The following is a 21,091-nucleotide window of genomic DNA, read 5'->3' as shown; positions in this document are numbered from 1 at the left end:
TCCATTGAGGATCCCTTTAAGTCTGCCGAACATCCTTTAGGCTATTTACGCTATTTAAAATGCCTTCAGAAAGCATTCACACCTCTTGACTTTTTCCACATTTTGGTGTGTTACAGCCTGAATTTAAAATTGATTAAATTGAGATTGTTGGTCAGTGGCCAAAAAAACAAAAAAACTGATATTGAATATCCCTTTGAGCATGGTGAAGTTATTAATTACACTTCGGATGGTGTATGAATAAACCCAGTCACTACAAAGATAGAGGCGTCCTTCCTAACTCAGTTTCCGGAGAGGAAGGAAACCGCTCAGGGATTTCACCATGAGGCCAATGGTGACTTTAAAACAGTTACAGAGTTGAATGGCTGTGATAGGAGAAAACTGAGGATGGATCAACAGCATTGTAGTTACTCCACAATACTAACCTAATTGACAAAATAAAACTATTCCAAAACATGTATCCTGTTTGCAACAAGGCACTAAAGTAATACTGCTAAAAATGTGGGAAAGCAATATACTTTTTGTCCTGAATACAAAGAGCCCCACCTGTTTATTTAAAAAAATATTTTTAAAAGTTGGCCTGTTTTGCATGTTATTCTGGCATTCATTTGTGTCACATGTCAGTTTGCAAACAATGTAAAAAAAATAAATAATCAAAGGTCATTGGCTACAGATAAAATGATGTAAAATCACTTTATATCTACCGTAATTTTGATTGGACTGATCATGTCAACATCATACTGTCCTTTCAAAATCTTAGCTAGCTAGCTAGACAAGCAGTCATCATCATGAATCACATCGACAATCTACTGGCAAATCCTTTTCAATCCATGTCATATGAAGTTAATTATAGATACAATTTATCTGTGCTCATTGGCCATTGGACATAAACATTAGACAGCAAGTCGGAAAATGAGTGGTTTGGAAGGAATCAGTGCAGTGTCTGGCTAACTGCGAGCATTGCAAAGCAATCACTATTTTGCTACTCCTGCCTGCTCTTCGGTGGAGAGGGTGTGTGGTCCAAGTTTGGGTTTACGGATTTAAAACATCTGTTAGAAAGAGTCTCTTTTCCAAGCTTAAAAGGATAAACATTCACACGCCACACCATGGGCCAGAAAAGGTTAAATACATTGGCCATGCTGTCAATCCAGCATGACTTTATCCAGAGAATGCCAGACTTTAATGACAAAGTTTGATGACAACGTTTTCCCACAAGAAGGACCTTCCTGTTTAAGTAAGCACAACAATGGTGAGTCCAAAAATATTTATTGTATGCTGCTGAATAAATGATGTAATATGCCAGGATATGTATACTGTAGCTAAGAAAGTAATACTAAGTGTCCGTTGTGTAGTAAGCTGTATTTTATTTTCAACAAATTTGCAAAAATTTCTAAAAACATGTATTCACTTTCTCATTATGGGGTATTGTGTGAAAATGTTGTTAGAATAAGGCTGTAACGTAACAAAATGTGGAAAAGGGGAAGACGTCTGAATACTTTCCAAATGCATTGTGTAGATGGGTGAGGAAAAAAATCAATTTAATCCATTTTGAATTCAGGCTGTAACACAATAAAATGTGGAATAAGTCAAGGGGTATACTTTCTGAAGGTACTAGTACAAATTAGGCTAAAGTAATTGATTGGAGAGTTCATAATGATCTAGCTAAATGTATGCTGAGGAGCATCATGAAAGAGAACAGCAGCTGTGCATTACTTTGGGTTGGATTAGGCCTACCTCATGAGACAAGAGACACTTGGCGTGCACTTTGCTGAGGATATCATCTGATGAAAAACCAAATGAATTCACATGTATGTAATCACATGTGAAGTGTTCCAAAAACACATGTTGTCATGTGATCTTATGTGAAGTTAATGTGATAACATGTGACAACATGTGAAGCAACATGTGATAACATGAAACTACGCATGTGAAAACATGTGAAGTGTTCCAAAAACATGTTTCCACATGATTTCACATGTGAAATGTCATGTGAAATCATGTGATTTTCCACATGTGAAATCATGTGGTTTTTGTGTAAGGGCTTATTAGATATGGAGGATTTGGTTTTAGTCATAGACCGTGAAAGAGACAGTGTAAATACTAATAACAGTTCATTGTCTTTTCACCACATTCTGGTCATCAATATACAGTAGTTATTACAGCTATACACTGGAACTGCCATTATATAGTATGTTTGGTATAGCTGTATTTCAGTATCTTTTTATTCACTTTCTGGTTGTTTATGACTAATGTTTTAAACCAGAATGTTCATTGTATGAATGTTATACAATATAATCAATATTAGTATAAGAGCATATAAAAACACTTCAGCATTTGGTTAATGAATGTCTCTGTTAGAGAATCACTAAGCAGTTTATGAAAAATTAACAGGACGATTATTCACCCCTGTTTTACACTATGTTCTTGTTCCATACACATTAATAAATGGGAATCGCTCAAGAAATAAATAACATAAATGTTTAAGGGATGTGATTTATTAAAGCTGTAAGCATGTACATTTTTTACTACAATAATATTGCGGCAGCCGTAACTATATCACCGCTCAGTGTTCACAGACTGTATAGTGTTATTTTCCTACAGTATACTGCTTACTGAGGGAGCCCACTCACTGAAAATAAATATCATAAAATGCCTTCTTTCTGAAAACCTTGTGATTTCATTCACAGCACTCACTGGCAGCGTAAACGCTGAAATGTATAATGTTCTTTCCCCAACGTAGCAGGCAGGCAGAATGTGCTGATGAGGGATTGTACTTCTACAATATTGAATCTGAAGGAAGGGATTCTGCAGAGAGAGAGGAAAGGAGAGGAGAGAGCAGCAGCTGCGGCACTCCAGAGCAGAGCAGTGGTGTAGCAGCAGCATTCAGCCCTGTGTCGCTGTGTGTCTGAAGTCTGATGTGAAAGGCCCTGAGGTCTTAAAAAACACACTACTTCAGACATTTTTTCAAGTCGTTCATGCACACGTGTGCTTCAGATGTTGCCAGTGAGGAAATTCTAAATCCATGCATGTTATGGCACTACTGTCTACAATGCCTTTTTCTTTGCACTGTCTTTTACCTTTCATGACATATTCAAGCCTTGAGGACACTAATTGTCTTTTGGTTTTGGACATTTATGATGGCCAATTCAACTATAGCTTTCAAAATAGAACACTTCTGACAGAACAGTGAATGCTGAGGTAGATGCTGCTGCAACTTACTATACCACTGCACTATGGTGTAAACCACTGCACTATGGTGTAAACCACTGCATTATGGTGTAAACCACTGCACTATGGTGGAAACCACTGCACTATGGTGTAAACCACTGCACTATGGTATAAACCACTATGGTGTAAACCACTGCACAATGGTGTAAACCACTATGGTGTAAACCACTGCACAATGGTGTAAACCACTGCACTATGGTGTAAACCACTGCATTATGGTGTAAACCACTGCACTATGGTGTATGCCACTGCCAGAAATCAGAAGCAGACCATACAAACATGCAGGCCAGGATCTAGTTAAAACATTGTTTTCCTCTTTTATGAATTTAATCGACATGAATAACCTGCATGGCATATCAACACAGTGGCCACCACTGCACATGCAATCACTCTAAAGTCTCCACACTGAGGCGGGGGAGCTGTGATTTGGGCCATACGAGGACACTATTGATTTGTCTCTCATATTGTGCCGTCAGGTCTGTCTGAGTGCCAGCAGCACGCCAAGCGGCCCTCGTTAATCAGATCGGTTCACTCTCCTCTCCTCCTCTCACAGCCAAGGCTGGCCCTGGCTCTGTCTGGCCCCCACGTCTGGGCCCACACTTCCCCCATCTCTCCTCCCCGTCTACCTCATCTCTCACTCCTGTCAGGGCAGAATTATGTATCACACACACGCTACGCAAGGCCCACACACTCACCTCCTGTCTCACCTGGCAAACACAGAGGAGGGGAGGGAGGGGAGGGAGGGAGGGAGGGAGGGAGGGAGGGAGGGAGGCAGGCAGGGCCGCCCTTTGCTAGCCTAACCACCATCCATCATTCATGAATGGATCTCAATTGATGTGAGCCTGGCTGTGAGGTAGGTCCCTTACTCTACAGCTGGGAGGGAGAGAGTCAGCTTGGGACAAGTAAATTTACACTGGCTGATCTACCTTGCAGATATACAGTATAATGTCATCTGCATTTTTTATAAGGTCATCCCTAATTACAGCACTCTACTAGACAAGTCATGAATCATCACTATCTACCAGTACCATCATGATTATTATCACTTTCTATGAATAGCACAGCTTTAGAGGACGCTTTGTCCTTGACATAATTGTCTTTGACCTGACAGTACCTCTCTCTGAATCCTCTTTTTGGATGGAACATCTCCCCTGAGAGATCCAAGGGGGAATAGAGTGCATCTAGACACGTTAAATGCTGTTAAATCCCTGGATAATCAGTTTGACATTGAGCAGAGCTAAAAGCCTTATACTACTACTGTACGTGAATGACAGCTCAGCTCCTTCCTGATGTGCCATAATCACTTTAGCCCTATGCACTGTAACGACATCAGATTTCTGCACAGTAACAGTGAGGCACATTACAAATCTCCCTGAATGTGCTGCAGACTAAATCCCTTTCTCCCTGTTCTGTGAACACTGACACTGCACAGTCAAGTCTGACGTGACAGACTGGGGTTAATATGATAAACTGGTGACACCTTTCCAAATCACCTCCTCCAAGCTCAGATCGCAGGTACTCTCCCATCGCCAGATGTCATAATCAAATCAAATCAAATTGTATTTGTCACATTCGCCGAATACAACAATGTGAATAGTCCGGTTAGCCATTTGATTAGCTGTTTAGGACTCTTATGGCTTGGGGGTAGAAGCTGTTAAGAAGCCTTTTGGACCTAGACTTGGCACTCCGGTACCGCTTGCAGTGCGGTAGCAGAAAGAAAAGTCTATGACTAGGGAGGCTGGAGTCTTTGACAATTTTTAGGGCTTTCCTCTGACACCGCCTGGTATAGAGGTCCTGGATGGCAGGAAGCTTGGTACGCACTACCCTCTGTAGCGCCTTGAGATCGGAGGCCGAGCAGTTGCCCCATCTGGCAGTGATGCAACCAGTCAGGATGCTCTCGATGGTGCAGCTGTATAACTTTTTGAGGATCTGAGGACCCATGCCAAATCTTTTCAGTCTCCTGAGGGGAAATAGGCTTTGTCGTGCCCTCTTCACGACTGTCTTGGTGTGTTTGGACCATGATAGTTTGTTGGTGATGTGGACACCAAGGAACATGAAGCTCTCAACCTGCTCCACTACAGACCCGTCGATGAGAATGGGGGCGTGCTCTGACCTCTTTTTCCTGTAGTCCACAATCATCTCCTTTGTCTTGATCATGTTGAGGGAGAGGTTGTTATCCTGGCACCACATGGCCAGGTATCTGACCTCCTCCCTTTAGGCTGTCTCATCGTTGTCGGTGATCAGGTCTACCACTGTTGTGTCGTCGGCAAACTTAATGATGGTGTTGGAGTCGTGCCTGGCCATGCAGTCATGGATGAACAGGGAGTACAGGAGGAGACTGAGCACGCACCCCTGAGAGGCCCCCGTGTTGAGGATCAGTGTGGCAGATGTGTTGTTACCTACCCTTACCACCTGGGGGCGGCCTGTCAGGAAGTCCAGGATCCAGTTGCAGAGGGAGGTGTTTAGACCCAGAGTCCTTAGCTTAGAGATGAGCTTTGAGGGCACTATGGTGTTGAACGCTGAGCTGTAGTCAGTGAATAGCATTCTCACGTAGGTGTTCCTTTTGTCCAGGTGGGAAAGGGCAGTGTGGAGTCCAATAGAGATTGCATCATCTGTGGATCTGTTGGGGCGGTATGCAAATTGGAGTGGGTCTAGGGTTTCTGGGATAATGGTGTTGATGTGAGCCATGACCAGCCTTTCAAAGCACTTCATTGCTACAGATGTGAGTGCTACGGGTCGGTAGTCATTTAGGCAGGCTACCTTAGTGTTCTTGGGCACAGGGACTATGGTGGTCTGCTTGAAACATGTTGGTATTACAGACTCAATCAGGGACAGGTTGAAAATGTCAGTGAAGACACTTGCCAGTTGGTCAGTGCATGCTCGGCGTACACATCCTGGTAATCCGTCTGGCCCTGCAGCCTTGTGAATGTTGACCTGTTTAAAGGTCTTACTCACATCAGCTACGGAGAGTGTGATCACACAGTCATCCGGAACAGCTGATGGTCTCATGCATGCTTCGGCGTTGCTTGCCTCGAAGCGAGCATAGAAGTAATTTAGCTCGTCTGGTAGGAACATGTCACTCGGCAGCTCGCGGCTGTGCTTCCCTTTGTAGGCTGTAATAGTTTGCAAGCCCTGCCACATCCGACGAGCGTCGGAGCCAGTGTAGTACGATTCAATCTTAGTCCTGTATTGACGCTTGTTTGATGGTTCATCGGAGGGCATAGCGTGATTACTTGTAAGCGTCCGGGTTAGAGTCCCGCTCCTTGAAAGCGGCAGACCTACCCTTTAGCTCAGTGTGGATGTTGCCTGTAATCCATGGCTTCTGGTTGGGGTATGTACGTACGGTCACTGTGGGGACGACGTCATAGATGCACTTACAGTGGGGGAAAAAAGTATTTAGTTAGCCACCAATTGTGCAAGTTCTCCCACTTAAAAAGATGAGAGAGGCCTGTAATTTTCATCATAGGTACACGTCAACTATGACAGACAAATTGAGAAAAAAAAATCCAGAAAATCACATTGTAGGATTTTTTATGAATTTATTTGCAAATTATGGTGGAAAATAAGTATTTGGTCACCTACAAACAAGCAAGATTTCTGGCTCTCACAGACCTGTAACTTCTTCTTTAAGAGGCTCCTCTGTCCTCCACTCGTTACCTGTATTAATGGCACCTGTTTGAACTTGTTATCAGTATAAAAGACACCTGTCCACAACCTCAAACAGTCACATTCCAAACTCCACTATGGCCAAGACCAAAGAGCTGTCAAAGGACACCAGAAACAAAATTGTAGACCTGCACCAGGCTGGGAAGACTGAATCTGCAATAGGTAAGCAGCTTGGTTTGAAGAAATCATCTGTGGGAGCAATTATTAGGAAATGGAAGACATACAAGAATACTGATAATCTCCCTCGATCTGGGGCTCCACGCAAGATCTCACCCCGTGGGGTCAAAATGATCACAAGAACGGTGAGCAAAAATCCCAGAACCACACGGGGGGACCTAGTGAATGACCTGCAGAGAGCTGGGACCAAAGTAACAAAGCCTACCATCAGTAACACACTACGCCGCCAGGGACTCAAATCCTGCAGTGCCAGACATGTCCCCCTGCTTAAGCCAGTATATGTCCAGGCCCGTCTGAAGTTTGCTGGAGTGCATTTGGATGATCCAGAAGAGGATTGGGAGAATGTCATATGGTCAGATGAAACCAAAATATAACTTTCTGGTAAAAACTCAACTGGTCGTGTTTGGAGGACAAAGAATGCTGAGTTGCATCCAAAGAACACCATACCTACTGTGAAGCATGGGGGTGGAAACATCATGCTTTGGGTCTGTTTTTCTGCAAAGGGACCAGGACGACTGATCCGTGTAAAGGAAAGAATGAATGGGGCCATGTATCGTGAGATTTTGAGTGAAAACCTCCTTCCATCAGCAAGGGCATTGAAGATGAAACGTGGCTGGGTCTTTCAGCATGACAATGATCCCAAACAAACCACCCGGGCAACGAAGGAGTGGCTTCGTAAGAAGCATTTCAAGGTCCTGGAGTGGCCTAGCCAGTCTCCAGATCTCAACCCCATAGAAAATCTTTGGAGGGAGTTGAAAGTCCGTGTTGCCCAGCGACAGCCCCAAAACATCACTGCTCTAGAGGAGATCTGCATGGAGGAATGACCCAAAATACCAGCAACAGTGTGTGAAAACCTTGTGAAGACTTACAGAAAACGTTTGACCTGAGTCATTGCCAACAAAGGGTATATAACAAAGTATTGAGAAACTTTTGTTATTGACCAAATACTTATTTTCCACCATAATTTGCAAATAAATTCATAAAAAATCCTACAATGTGATTTTCTGGATTTTTTTTCCTCATTTTGTCTGTCATAGTTGACGTGTACCTATGATGAAAATTACAGGCCTCTCTCATCTTTTTAAGTGGGAGAACTTGCACAATTGGTGGCTGACTAAATACTTTTTTTCGCCCACTGTATTGTTGAAGCCAGTGACTGATGTGGTGTACTCCTCAATGCCATCGGAAGAATCCCGGAACATATTCCAGTCTGTGCTAGCAAAACAGTCCTGTAGCTTAGCATCTGCATCATCTGACCACTTCTTTATTGACCGAGTCACTGGTGCTTCCTGCTTTAGTTTTTGCTTATAAGCAGGAATCAGGAGGATAGAGTTATGGTCAGATTTGCCAAATGGAGGGCGAGGGAGAGCTTTGTATGCGTCTCTGTGTGTGGAGTAAAGGTGGTCTAGAGTTTTTTATCCTCTGGTTGCACATTTAACATGCTGGTAGAAATTAGGTAAAACGGATTTAAGATTCCCTGCATTGAAGTCCCCGGCCACTAGGAGCATCGCCTCTGGATGAGTGTTTTCCTGTTTACTTATCGCCTTATACAGCTCATTGAGTGTGGTCTTAGTGCCAGCATCAGTTTGTGGTAGTAAATAGACAGCTTCAAAAAAATATAGATGAAAACTCTCTTGGTATATTGTGTGGTCTACAGCGTATCATGAGATACTCTACCTCAGGCGGGCAAAACCTTGAGACTTCCTTAATATTACATTTTGTGCACCAGCTGTTGTTTACAAATATACACAGACCGCCACCCCTTGTCTTACCGGAGGCAGCTGTTCTATCTTGCCGATGCAGCGTATATCCCACCAGCTGTATGTTATCCATGTCGTCGTTCAGCCACGACTCGGTGAAACATAAGATATTACCGTTTTTAATGTCCTGTTGGTAGGATATCCCTTATCGTAGTTTGTCTATTTTGTTATCCAATGATTGCATGTTGGCTAAGAGGCAGATTACCCACTCGCAGTCAGATCCTTACAAGGCACCCCGACCTATGTCCCCGATATCTCTGTCTCTTTCTCATGCGAATGACGGGTATTATGGGCCATGTCAGGTGTCTGAAGAAAATCCTTCTAGTCCGACTCATTAAAAAAAAATATTTGTCCAGTACGAGGTGAGTAATCGCTGTCCTGATATCCAGAAGCTCTTTTCGGTCATTAGAGATGGTGGCAGAAACATTATGTACAAAATAAGTTACAAATAACGTGTAAAAACACACACGCCATTATCATCCTACATGCTTTGTACCTAGAAGCCTGACATGCAAGGCTATAGAGCAGAAGGTTTGAGGACTGAGATGTTAATCCTCAGGTAATGTTTTCCCCACTGGCTTGGGTGGACTGGCCACACTCTGCCCTCAGCCTCAGAAGACATGAGGTTCTAGTAACAAACTCTACTGAGCTGTTAACTCTCCCCCCTATGCACTGAACTACTGCACTGTTACTGCACTGAACTACTGAACTGTTACTGCACTGAACTACTGAACTGTTCAGACCCTGTGGACTACAACAGTCAAGCTATTCTGTAATACTGTATTCTAGTCCGATGCTGGTAGACTGACAGTCAGAGGAACATATTCCATTTGAACATTTAAAGTACCAGGAGGAATGGATCAGAGATTCAACAGAAATGGTCTGAGGTGAGTGTTTTTTTATTTGTAGTTTGAGAGGAGGTCAGTACTTCAGAGGGTAAGCAGGTTAGCATTTTTCGTCATGAATCTTATTCTGGAGGCAACTCTGCAGAGTGGTCACTAGCTGGCAAAGCCACAAAGTAATAAAATCTGATTTTAAAACTAACCCTAACCATAACCCTAACCTTAACTACACTGTTAACCCTAATGTCTAACCCTAATCTTACATTAAGCCCAAAAAGCAAATTTTTATTTTCATGAATGTTTACAATATAGCCAATTTTGACTATGTAGCTGGCCTATCTAAGGGGAAATCGCATGGCTTGTATAACGTCTGGTCATGTATGGCTGCCAGCCCACCATCTATATCAGACTCACTAACCTCCTTAAAATGATGTAAATCTTGCTTTCTATTTTGGGCCTTCAAGCCATACAGATCCCTGGAACAAGTGACTGTGTTTGCAAAGAAAGTGGTGAGTGAACTTGCCCTTATTTAAAATAAGATTTACTGTTGTAAAGCTTGTCATCAAGTGAAAGACGTCCAGTACAGTAGTCGTAAACTCTAGCCTGCAGCAGCGTTCCCTATTTGAGGAGGAATTTTTCCGTCTCTTCCAGCTTGATCCCAAGGAATCTGGTGAATCAACGGCAAAGTGATCTGACAGGAGGACAGAGGAGTAATCTGGTAAACTGAGGAACAATATCATGGTTTATCTATAGAGTCAGGGGGAGAGGACAGGGGGAGAGGACAGGGAGAGCAGGGGGAGGAGATGGGGAGGGACAGGGGGAGAGGAGAGGGCCAAGGGGAGAGGAGATGAGCAGGGGGGAAGAGAGGGGAGAGCCAGGGGTAGAGACGGAGGGCAGGTGGGAGGAGAGGGGGGGGCCATGGGGAGAGGAGACGGAGAGCAGGGGGGAGGAGAGGGGAGGACCAGGGGGAGAGGAGACGGAGGGCAAGGGGGAGGAGAGGGTAGGGGCAGGGGGAGAGGAGACCTGAGCCAGAAGCAGTCAGTTATGCTCCACTGGCCTCCTCCTGCCTATGTCCTCATACCTCTGGTTATCTGGGCAACAACACAGACCTATCAGCACTACACATAGCCAGACATGGAGAGCCCATGTCACTCAACGCCATACGTGGGCTGGCTCATGCAGAGTGTTTGGATAGCTGTGATAGTTACAGCTGGTCAGGCACCATAGAACAAAATACATCTGTCGGTGGCGTCATCCTGTCTCTACTGTCTCTGGAGGCAGACTGTACAGACAACACCAGGTGTACCCCAGGCCTATTGCTCTCCTCTAGTCAGTAACCTGAGAGCTCCTCATCGGCTCCTGAAGTATCCTGTCCCAACATATGATGCACTGTAGGACGGCATCAGGAAAATGGTGCACAGGGTCCCTCCATCTGTTTTCATATAGAGTATGCAAGAGGGATGATATATGGAACTACAGAGAAAGGATACACACTTAACACACTCACTTAACTATTCCTGTAAGTGTTTACACCTTAGGGCTCAATCCCCAACATGGTTCAGATATAATAATACCTACCTATACTGAACAAAAATATAAATGCAACATGCAACAATTTCAAAGATTTTACCAAGTTACAGTCCATAGAAGGAAATCAGTCAATTGAAATAAAGAATTTAGGCCCTAATCTATGGATTTCACATGACTGGGCAGGGGCACAGCCATGGGTGGGCCTGGGAGGGCATAACCTCACCTACTTGGGAGCCAGGTCCACCCATTGGGGAGCCAGGCCCAACCAATCAGAATGAGTTTTTCCCCACAAAAGGGCTTTTTATACCCCCCCCCCCCCCAGACGATCCCGCAAGTGAAGAAGCCGGATGTGGAGGTCCTGGGCTGGCGTGGTTACACGTGGTCTGCGGTTATGAAACCGGTTGGACATACTGCCAAATTCTCTAAAACCACGTTGTACGCGGCTTATGGTAGAGAAATTAACATTAAATTATCTGGCAACAGCTCTGTTGGACATTCCTGCAGTCAGCATGTCAATTGCACGCTCCCTCAAAACTTGAGACATCTGTGGCATTGTGTTGTGACAAAACTGCACATTTTAGAGTGGCCTTTTATTGTCCCCAGCACAAGGTGCACCTCTGCAATGATCATGCTGTTTAATCAGTTTCTTGATATGCCACACCTGTCAGGTGGTTGGATTATCTTGGCAAAGGAGAAATGCTCACTAACAGGGATGTAAAAAAAATGGGCACATAATTTGAGAGAAATACGCTTTTTGTCCATATGGAACATTTCTGGAATCTTTCATTTCAGTTCATGAAACATGGGACCAACACTTAACATTTTGCGTTTATATTTTTGTTCAGTATATATATCTCTAGTTAGTTAATGGAGGGTGATAAGTGTTGTTCTCAAACCATCAACAGCGAGACGAATGTTGTTTGTTGTTGAACGCTGAAAGCTGAACGAGAGACCACGGTTTATTGTTTTTGTAAAGCTGACAGTGTTTTTCTATACTTTTATTTTATTTTGGATACTGCGGCTCTGTTGGGCATAGTTGCTGTGAGCGCTGCTGTCTGTCCCGGGATCCTGCCAGAGTCCTCATAGGGGGAGAGACATGGAAGCCCAGCTACCCTAGCTGGTCAGCGTCTCAAATGGAGGTCGCTATTGAACGTTTCCAGCGCTGCAGGAGCTATGTTTATTTCGCTTTGTTCCAGGACAATGTGGACCGAGCTGACTTTCAATGTAGCAACTGCTTGCTTGCGGAGGACTACAGGGGCGAAGTGGCTACTCTTAGCAAGCAAGTAGCAAACCTACACAAGCTACTGGGGAATCCACGCCCGCCTACTTTTTATTTTTCTTCCACCCCAGTAGCCAGACGCCGCTCTGGTCTGGTGGAAGTGTCACCGCCGTGTCGGCTCTCCACAGCTGACTGGCCGGTGCTCAGCAGGGTTCCATCCCCCCTTTTCTGGAGAACGGAGCTGTTCTCGACCCAAACAACCAGCCATGGAGATACGTCACTCGCCGTGGAAATCGAAGAAAGCGTCCTCTGGCAACGTGGGTCTCATTGGAGTTGTTAAGCCCGGACCTGACACAGACCTGAAACGGCTTTGCCGCCCTGGATCGGATACGGAGGTACCTGCGTCTTCGTCCTCTGTTCTGTCTCCCTCTCCGGGTGGCTTCTACCTCAGGTTCAGATCCTCAGAGCTCCCACCCTCATCAGACCGTGAGGCTGCCTGAGAGACCGGCAAGCTGTCATCATCGGCAACTCTATGGTGTGAAACATCTCGGTTCCCAATGCAAAAACCCTGTGTTACCCAGGAGCACGAGTACAGGACATCACAAGACTGCTTCCGACTGTTCTACGACAGATACCGGGAGCTGACACTGTAATAGTCCATGTGGGGTTAAACGACATCAGGAGGGCTAGCTCGGAACATCTGAAAATTGATTTTAAATAACTAATTTTAGCATTAAAAGACTCCAAAAAACGGCCAATCATTTCAGGTCCAGTACCATCGTTGGGCCACGGGTGTGAGAGATTCAGCAGGCTACTGGCATTTCACATCTGGCTAAAAGATTACTGTAGCTCTGCTGGAATCACTTTTACAGATAACTTTGACATCTTCTGGAAACAGAAGATACTCTACAGGAATGACAGAGTCCATCCAAATCATCTTGGCTCCTGTCCACGCATTTCAAGGCTGTGTTGAAACAATGACTTATCAATGACCCAAGACCAGCTCAGTTAATCCCTACCATTGTGACAATGAGTCGTCATAATGCTGCATCAAATGTACATTATACTAGGGGCGTTGGCAGACACAATGTAAGTAACTTAATTTATGTCCCCCTAATTTCCATGAATACCTTTGTTGATCCTACAGCTATTGTATGCAGTAATCATGAGCTTATGAACCAGAGTTACACTGTTAGCACTGAGGCGGTGTGCCCTAGTAGGAATACCATTGTGCGCAGCTCACCCTGCACTATCAGCTCCAATATAAATAACATGAGCAAGTCTACTTCTGATAAGCTTCCCAGTAAAGCATTAAAAACAACCAAGCAACCCAGAAAAGTGCTACAAAATAGTCAATTTTAACATATGCAGCCTGAGAAACAAGGTCCATGAAGTCAATAACTTGCTTGTAACAGATGACATTCATATTCTATCTCTGAAACTCACTTAGATAATACCTTTGATGATACAATGGTAGCAGTACATGGTTATAACATCTACCGAAAAGACAGAAATGCCAACGGGGGCGGTGTTGCGGTCTATATTCAGAACCACATTCCTGTAAAGCTTAGAGACGATCTCATGTTAAATACTGTTGAAGTAATATGGCTCCAGGTTCATCTGCCTCACCTAAAGCCCATTCTTGTGGGAAGCTGCTATAGACCACCAAGTGCTAACAGTCAGTATCTGGATAATATGTGTGAAATGCTTGATAATGTATGTGATATCAACAGAGAAGTACGTTTTTTCTGTGTGATTTAAATATTGACTGGCTCTCATCAAGCTGCCCACTCAAGAAAAAACTTCACCAGTGCCTGCAACCTGGTTCAGGTTGTCAGTCAACCTACCAGGGTATTTACAAACAGCACAGGAATTAAATCATCAACATGTATTGATCACATCTTTACTAATGCTGCAGAAATTTGCTATAAAGCACTATTCAAATCCATAGGAATTTAGTGATCACAAAATAGTAGCCATTTCTAGGAAAACCTAAGTTCCAAAGGCTGGGCCTGATATAGTGTATAAGAGGTCATACAATACGTTTTGTAGTGATTCATATGTTGATGATGTAAAGAATATTTGCTGGTCTGTGGTGTGTAATGAGGAGCAACCAGATGCTGCACTTGACACATTTATGAAATTGCTTATTCCAGTTACTAATAAGCACGCACCCATTAAGAAAATGACTGTAAAAACTGTTAAATCCTCTTGGATTGATGAGGAATTGAAAAATGGTATGGTTGAGAGGGATGAGGCAAAAGGTATGGCAAATAAGTCTGGCTGCACAACTGATTGGCAAACGTACTGCAAATTAAGAAATCATGTGACTAAACTAAATAAAAACTAAATAAACTATGCTATGAAACAAAAATAAATGATATAAAGAATGATAGTAAAAAGCTTTGGAGCACCTTAAATGACATTTTGGTGAAAAAGGCAAACTCGGCTCCATCATTCATTGAATCAGATGGCTCATTCATCACAAAACCCACTGATATTGCCAACTACTTTAATGATTTCTTCATTGGCAAGATAAGCAAATTTATGTATGACTGCAACAAATGCTGACACTACACATCCAAGTACATCTGACCAAATTATGAAAGACAAGAATTGTACTTTTGAATTCCGTAAAGTCAGTTTGGAAGAGGTGAAAAAAGTATTGTTCTCTATCAACAATAACAAGCTACCGGGGTCTGACAATCTGGATGGAAAATTACTGAGGATAATAGCGGACGATATTGCCACTCCTATTTGCCACATCTTCAATTTAAGCCTACTAGAAAGTGTGTGCCCTCAGGCCTGGAGGGAAGCTAAAGTCATTCCGCTACCCAAGAATAGTAAAGCCCCCTTTACTTGAGTAAAGCCAGTGTGTCTTTGTATGTGGATAACTCAACACTATACACGTCAGCTACTACAGCAACTGAAATAACTGCAAAACATAACAAAGAGCTGCAGTTAGTTTTGGAATGGGTGGCAAGGAATACGTTAGTCCTAAATATTTCCAAAACTAAAAGCATTGTATTTGGGACAAATCATTCACTAAACCCTAAACCTCAACTACATCTCGTAATGAATAATGTGGAAATTGAGCAAGTTGAGGTGACTAAACTGCTTGGAGTAACCCTGGATTGTAAACTGTCATGGTCAAAACATATTGATACAACAGTAGCTAAGATCTATCCTCAGAGTTTGTACTGCTTGGTGACCTAAACTGGGATATGCTTAACACCGGGCCGTCCTACAATCTAAACTAGATGCCCTCAATCTCACACAAATCATCAAGGAACCTACCAGGTACAACCCTAAATCCGTAAACATGGGCACCCTCATAGATATCATCCTGACTAATTTACCCTCTAAATACACCTCCGCTGTCTTCAACCAGGATCTCAGTGATCACTGCCTCATTGCCTGTGTCCGTAATGGGTCTGCGGTCAAACGACCACCCCTCATCACTGTCAAACGCTCCCTAAAACACTTCAGCGAGCAGGCCTTTCTAATTGACCTGGCCCGGGTATCCTGGATGGATATTGACCTCATTCCGTCAGTAGAGGATGCCTGGATGTTCTTCAAAAGTGCTTTCCTCTCCATCTTAAATAAGCATGCCCCATTCAAAAAATTTAGAACTAAAAACAGATATAGCCCCTCGTTTACCCCAGACTTGACTGCCCTTTACCAGCACAAAAACATCCTGTGGTGTACTGCATTAGCATCGAACAGCCCCCGCGATATGCAACTTTTCAGGGAAGTCAGGAACCAATATACACAAGCAGTTAGGAAAGAAAAGGCTAGCTTTTTCAAACAGAAATTTGCATCCTGTAGCACTAACTCCAAAACGTTTTGGGACACTGTAAAGTCCATGGAGAAGAAGAGCTACCCACTTCACTGAGGCTAGGAAACACTGTCACCAGCGATAAATCTACGATAATCGAGAATTTCAATAAGCATTTTGCTACGGCTGGCCATGCTTTCCACCTGGCTACCCCTACCCCAGCCACCAGCTCTGCATTCTCCGCTGCAACTTTCCCATGCCCCCCCCCCCCCCTCCTTCGCCCAAATTCAGATAGCTGATGTCCTGAAAGAGCTGCTAAATCTGGACCCCTACAAATCAGCTGGGCTAGACAATCTGGACCCTTTCTTTCTAAATTTTGCTGCCGAAATTGTCGCTACCCCTATTACTAGCCTGTTCAACCTCTCTTTCGTATCGTCTGAGATCACCAGATATTGGAAAGCTACCGCGGTCATCCCCCTCTTCAAATGGGGTGACACTCTAGATCCAAACTGTTACAGACCTATATCCATCCTGCCCTGCCTTTCGAAAGTATTTGAAAGCCAAGTTAACAAACAGATCACCAACCATTTCAAATCCCACCGTACCTTCTCCGCTATGCAATCTGGTTTCCGAGCTGGTCATGGGTGCACCTCAGCCACGCTCAAGGTCCTAAATTATATAATAACCGCGATCGATAAAAGACAGTACTGTGCAGCCGTCTTCATTGACCTGGCCAAATGACTGCCTCGCCTGGTTCACCAACTACTTCTCAGATAGAGTTCAATGTGTCAAATTGGAGGGCCTGTTGTCTGGACCTCTGGCAGTCTCTATGGGGGTGTCACAGGGTTCAATTCTCGGGCCGACTCTATTCTCTGTGTATATCAATGATGTCGCTCTTGCTGCTGGTGGCTCTCAGATCCATCTCTACGCAGACGACACCATTTTGTATACATCTGGCCCTTCATTGGACACTGTGTTAACAAACCTCCAAACGAGCTTCAATGCCATACAACACTCCTTCCGTGGCCTCCAACTGCTCTTAAACGCTAGTAAAACTAAATGCATGCTCTTCAAACGAATGCTGCTTGCACCCGCCCACCCGACTAGAATCACTACTCTCGGCGGGTCAGACTTAGAATATGTGGACAACTACAAATACCTAGGTGTCTGGTTAGACTGTAAACTCTCCTTCCAGACTCACATTAAGCATCTCCAATCCAAAGTTAAATCTAGAATTGGCTTCCTATTTCGCAACAAAGCCTCCTTCACTCATGCTGCTAAACATGCCCTCGTAAAACTGACTATCCTACCGATCCTTGACTTCGGCGATGTCATTTACAAAAAAGCTTCCAACAATCTACTTAGCAAATTGGATGTAGTCTATCACAGTGCCATCCGTTTTGTCACCAAAGCCCCATATACTACCCACCATTGTGACCTGTACGCTCGTTGGCTGGCCCTCACTACATATTCGTCGCCAAACCCACTGGCTCCAGGTCATCTATAAATCACTTCTAGGCAAATCCCCGCCTTATCTTAGATCATTGGTCACCATAGCAACACCCACCTATAGTATGCATTCCAGCAGGTATATCTCACTGGTCATCCCCAAAGCAAACACCTCCTTTGGCCGCCATTCCTTCCAGTTCTCTGCTGCCAATGACTGAAACGAACTGCAAAAATCTCTGAAGCTGGAGACACATCTCCCTCACTAACTTTAAGCATCAGTTGTCAGAGCAGCTTACCGATCACTGCACCTGTACACAGCCCATCTGTAATTAGCCCACCCAACTACCTCATCCCCATATTGTTATTTACATTGTTATTTATTTTGCTCATTTGCACCCCAGTATCTCTATTTGCACATCATCTTCTGCACATCTATCACTCCAGTGTTAATACTAAATTGTAATTATTTTGCACTATGGCCTATTTATTGCCTTACCTCCATAACTTACTACATTTGCACACACTGTATATAGATTTTCTACTGTGTTATTGACTGTACGTTTTGTATATTCCATATGTAACTGTGTTGTTGTTTTTATCGCACTGCTTTGCTTTATCTTGGCCAGGTCACAGTTGTAAATGAGAACTTGTTCTCAACTGGCTTACCTGGTTAAATAAAGGTTAAATAAATAAAAATAAATAAGATGGGGAGAAGTCTGTCCATAATAAAGCGCTGCTCTGCCTTCTTAACAACACTATCAACAAGGCCCTTAAAAGTACACAGAGCGCTAACATTAATGACATGCATGTCAATCTCTCATGGCTCAAAGTGGAAGAGAGATTGACTTCATCAGTACTTGTTTTTGTAAGAGGTGTTGACAAGCTGAATGTACCGAGCTGTCTGTTTAAAATACTAGCACACAGCTCGGACACCCATGCATACCCCACAAGACATGCAACCAGAGGTCTCTTCATAGTCCCCAAGTCCAGAACAGACTATGGGAGGCGCACAGTACTACATAGAGCCATGACTACATGGAACTCTATTCCACAACAGGTAACTGATGCAAGCAGTAGAATCAGATTTTAAAAAACAGGTAAAAATACACCTTATGGAACAACGGGGACTGTGAAGAGACACACACAAAGGTACAGACACATGCATACGCACACATTGTGATATTGTTGTATGGTGGTATTAAACATTTTGTATTGTAGATATGTAGTGGTGTAATAATGTTATATGATGTACTGTTTTATCTTTTGTTTTATATGAAATGTAAGTGCTTTAATATGTTTGGACCCCAGGAAGAGTAGCTGCTGCCTTGGCAGCAGATAATGGGGATCCCTAATAAATACAAATACAAAACTTAGATTACCTTACAACGCTACTTCAGAAGCAAGCAGCTTCAGATAAATTATTGTCACACTTCCACACTCATTCCTCCGTCCCTCCCTCCCTCCCTCCCAGGCTCCCTCCCTCCCTCTCTCCCAGGATCCCTCTCTCCCAGGCTCCCTCCCTCCCTCCCTCCAAAGTGCTCTCTAGCTGTGTGTGTTTGTGTTGGAGTGATTCATGGCCTTTCCCTTCTCTTAGTGAGTGAGAGTGGTGTGACTCAGACAGAGAGAGAGTGAGTGCCATGTCGGAGTTGAGAAGGACCGCTTTGTTCCCGTCACTCAGTGCTGTGAGTGTGCTGTTCTGTTGCTGCTGGCGGGGAGAGAGTGCTAATACCGGGTCTAGAGGCAACAGGCTGAACAAGCTGCCTGGCCCCACTAAACACATCACCGCTGCATTCCCTTCCCTCTCCCCAGAGTGACAACATACATTTATCTCAACATCCATTAAACATTTCAGCCTGCTTTAAACAGGTTGCTAACAGCACTGAATATGACAGCTTTAAAGCGTGCTATTGCACATACATTTCTGTGGCCAGCGTGGCACAGGCTGAAACAAGTAGCATAATCTCTGAACTGCAATATTGTTTTTTGTTTTGTTTGTTTTTATGTAGGGCACAAAGCCATTCCATGTATCATTTTTCATGTGTAGCCTACTATTTCTCTACAGCCCTTTCCAATACTACTGTTCAATAGAAGTACTGACTCTATTTTACTCTAGGTTAACATGTGGTTATGTTCTAACCATGTCTGAACAGCCCAGCGTTGCTCTCCACCTGTCTGAGACTGAGAGACATCTGTGGGTGATTTAATTCAGTCTAATCACTACAATACAGATGTGCATTTCAACACCATTCTGTGCTATTCTAATCCATCATTGGACAGGAATGGTTATCTCTTAAAATGAGTAACAGTGACAGATATCACAGTGCACTATATAAGTGAGCAATATGAGAGTATATTTTACGATCACTGTGGCGTATATGATTGCTACACAATAGAGCAGTTCATTGGCAGTACTCATACTGTTAATCTGTTGAGAAAGTTTGAACAAAACTCCCATGAATGGTTTACAGTTGCCCTGCAAGCAGATCGAAGCCTCCCTTCCCACTTCGAGTCAGGCTGCATCCTTCATTACAGAAGGAAAGAGAGAGTGGAGAGAGAGAGAGATCACAGCAGCAAGATTTCTGGCCCATTGCCATGAGAAAAGGGCAACCAGTGGAGCACAAACAACATTGTAAATACCACCAATATTTATGTGTTAATTTATCTTACCCTACTATTCGTACTACAACTATTTGCACATTGTTAAAACACTGTATGTACATAGCTAATAATATAACACTTGAAATGTCTTTATCTTTGTCAAACCTTTGTGAGTGCAATGTTTACTGTTAATTTCTAATCATTTTTTGTTTATATTTCTTTTGTGTCTTCTCACTTTTATTTCACTTGCTTTGGCAATGTAAACATATGTTTCCCATGCCAATAAAGCCGCTTTGAATTGAGAGAGAGAGAGAACAATTTTCATAGCTTCTCACCTCAAGAGGAGGCTACCAATTTACAAAGTTTAGATTGAAAATCCAGGTATGCTTTGAGATTAAATACACTAGGTACTGTATATAGGAAGCAGTGTATTTCCCTCTTGCATGCTTGGTTTGTGAGGGTAAATGACGGTGTGATGAGATAGGGCCAGGGTATGACAGAGCTCTGCCTGGGCTGTGCTGCAATGGGGACTACAGGAACAAACTGTTCACTTTCTTTACTTCCTTTCCACATACTGTAGGAGGCTCATTTACCAAGGGAGGGAAACAACACTAGAAATACACATTTATGTTGTCTGCCATCTGACAAGCAGTAGTATTTCTAGGAGAAAGTGTTGTAAAAGTCCCAATGGGAAAGGAATACAAACAGGTACCCTTCTATGCTTGTTTTGTGAAGTGAGGTGCTGTTTTACAATAACCTCCAGCTGTCTAAGCTTGAAAAGCCAACCTTCCATATCCCATTGCCACTCCCAACAAGCGAACCTGAGAGAGCCGTTACATTTCCCACT

General features: G+C 43.6%; 1 protein-coding gene across 1 annotated transcript in view; it reads right to left on the bottom strand.

Moving 5' to 3' along the window:
- The window catches only part of LOC311145349 (ryanodine receptor 3-like), a gene marked incomplete at its 5' end in the record, with an annotated part of 137,627 nt that overhangs the window by 97,379 nt on the left and 19,157 nt on the right, over positions 1–21,091 (bottom strand). The window lies entirely within an intron of this gene.

The sequence above is a fragment of the Coregonus lavaretus genome (genome assembly GCF_964263955.1).
Source record: "Coregonus lavaretus genome assembly, chromosome: 18".
NCBI classification, from domain to species: domain Eukaryota; kingdom Metazoa; phylum Chordata; class Actinopteri; order Salmoniformes; family Salmonidae; genus Coregonus; species Coregonus lavaretus.
The sequence above is the reverse complement of the archived record's forward strand: the minus strand, read 5'-3'. Positions and strand labels throughout refer to the sequence as shown.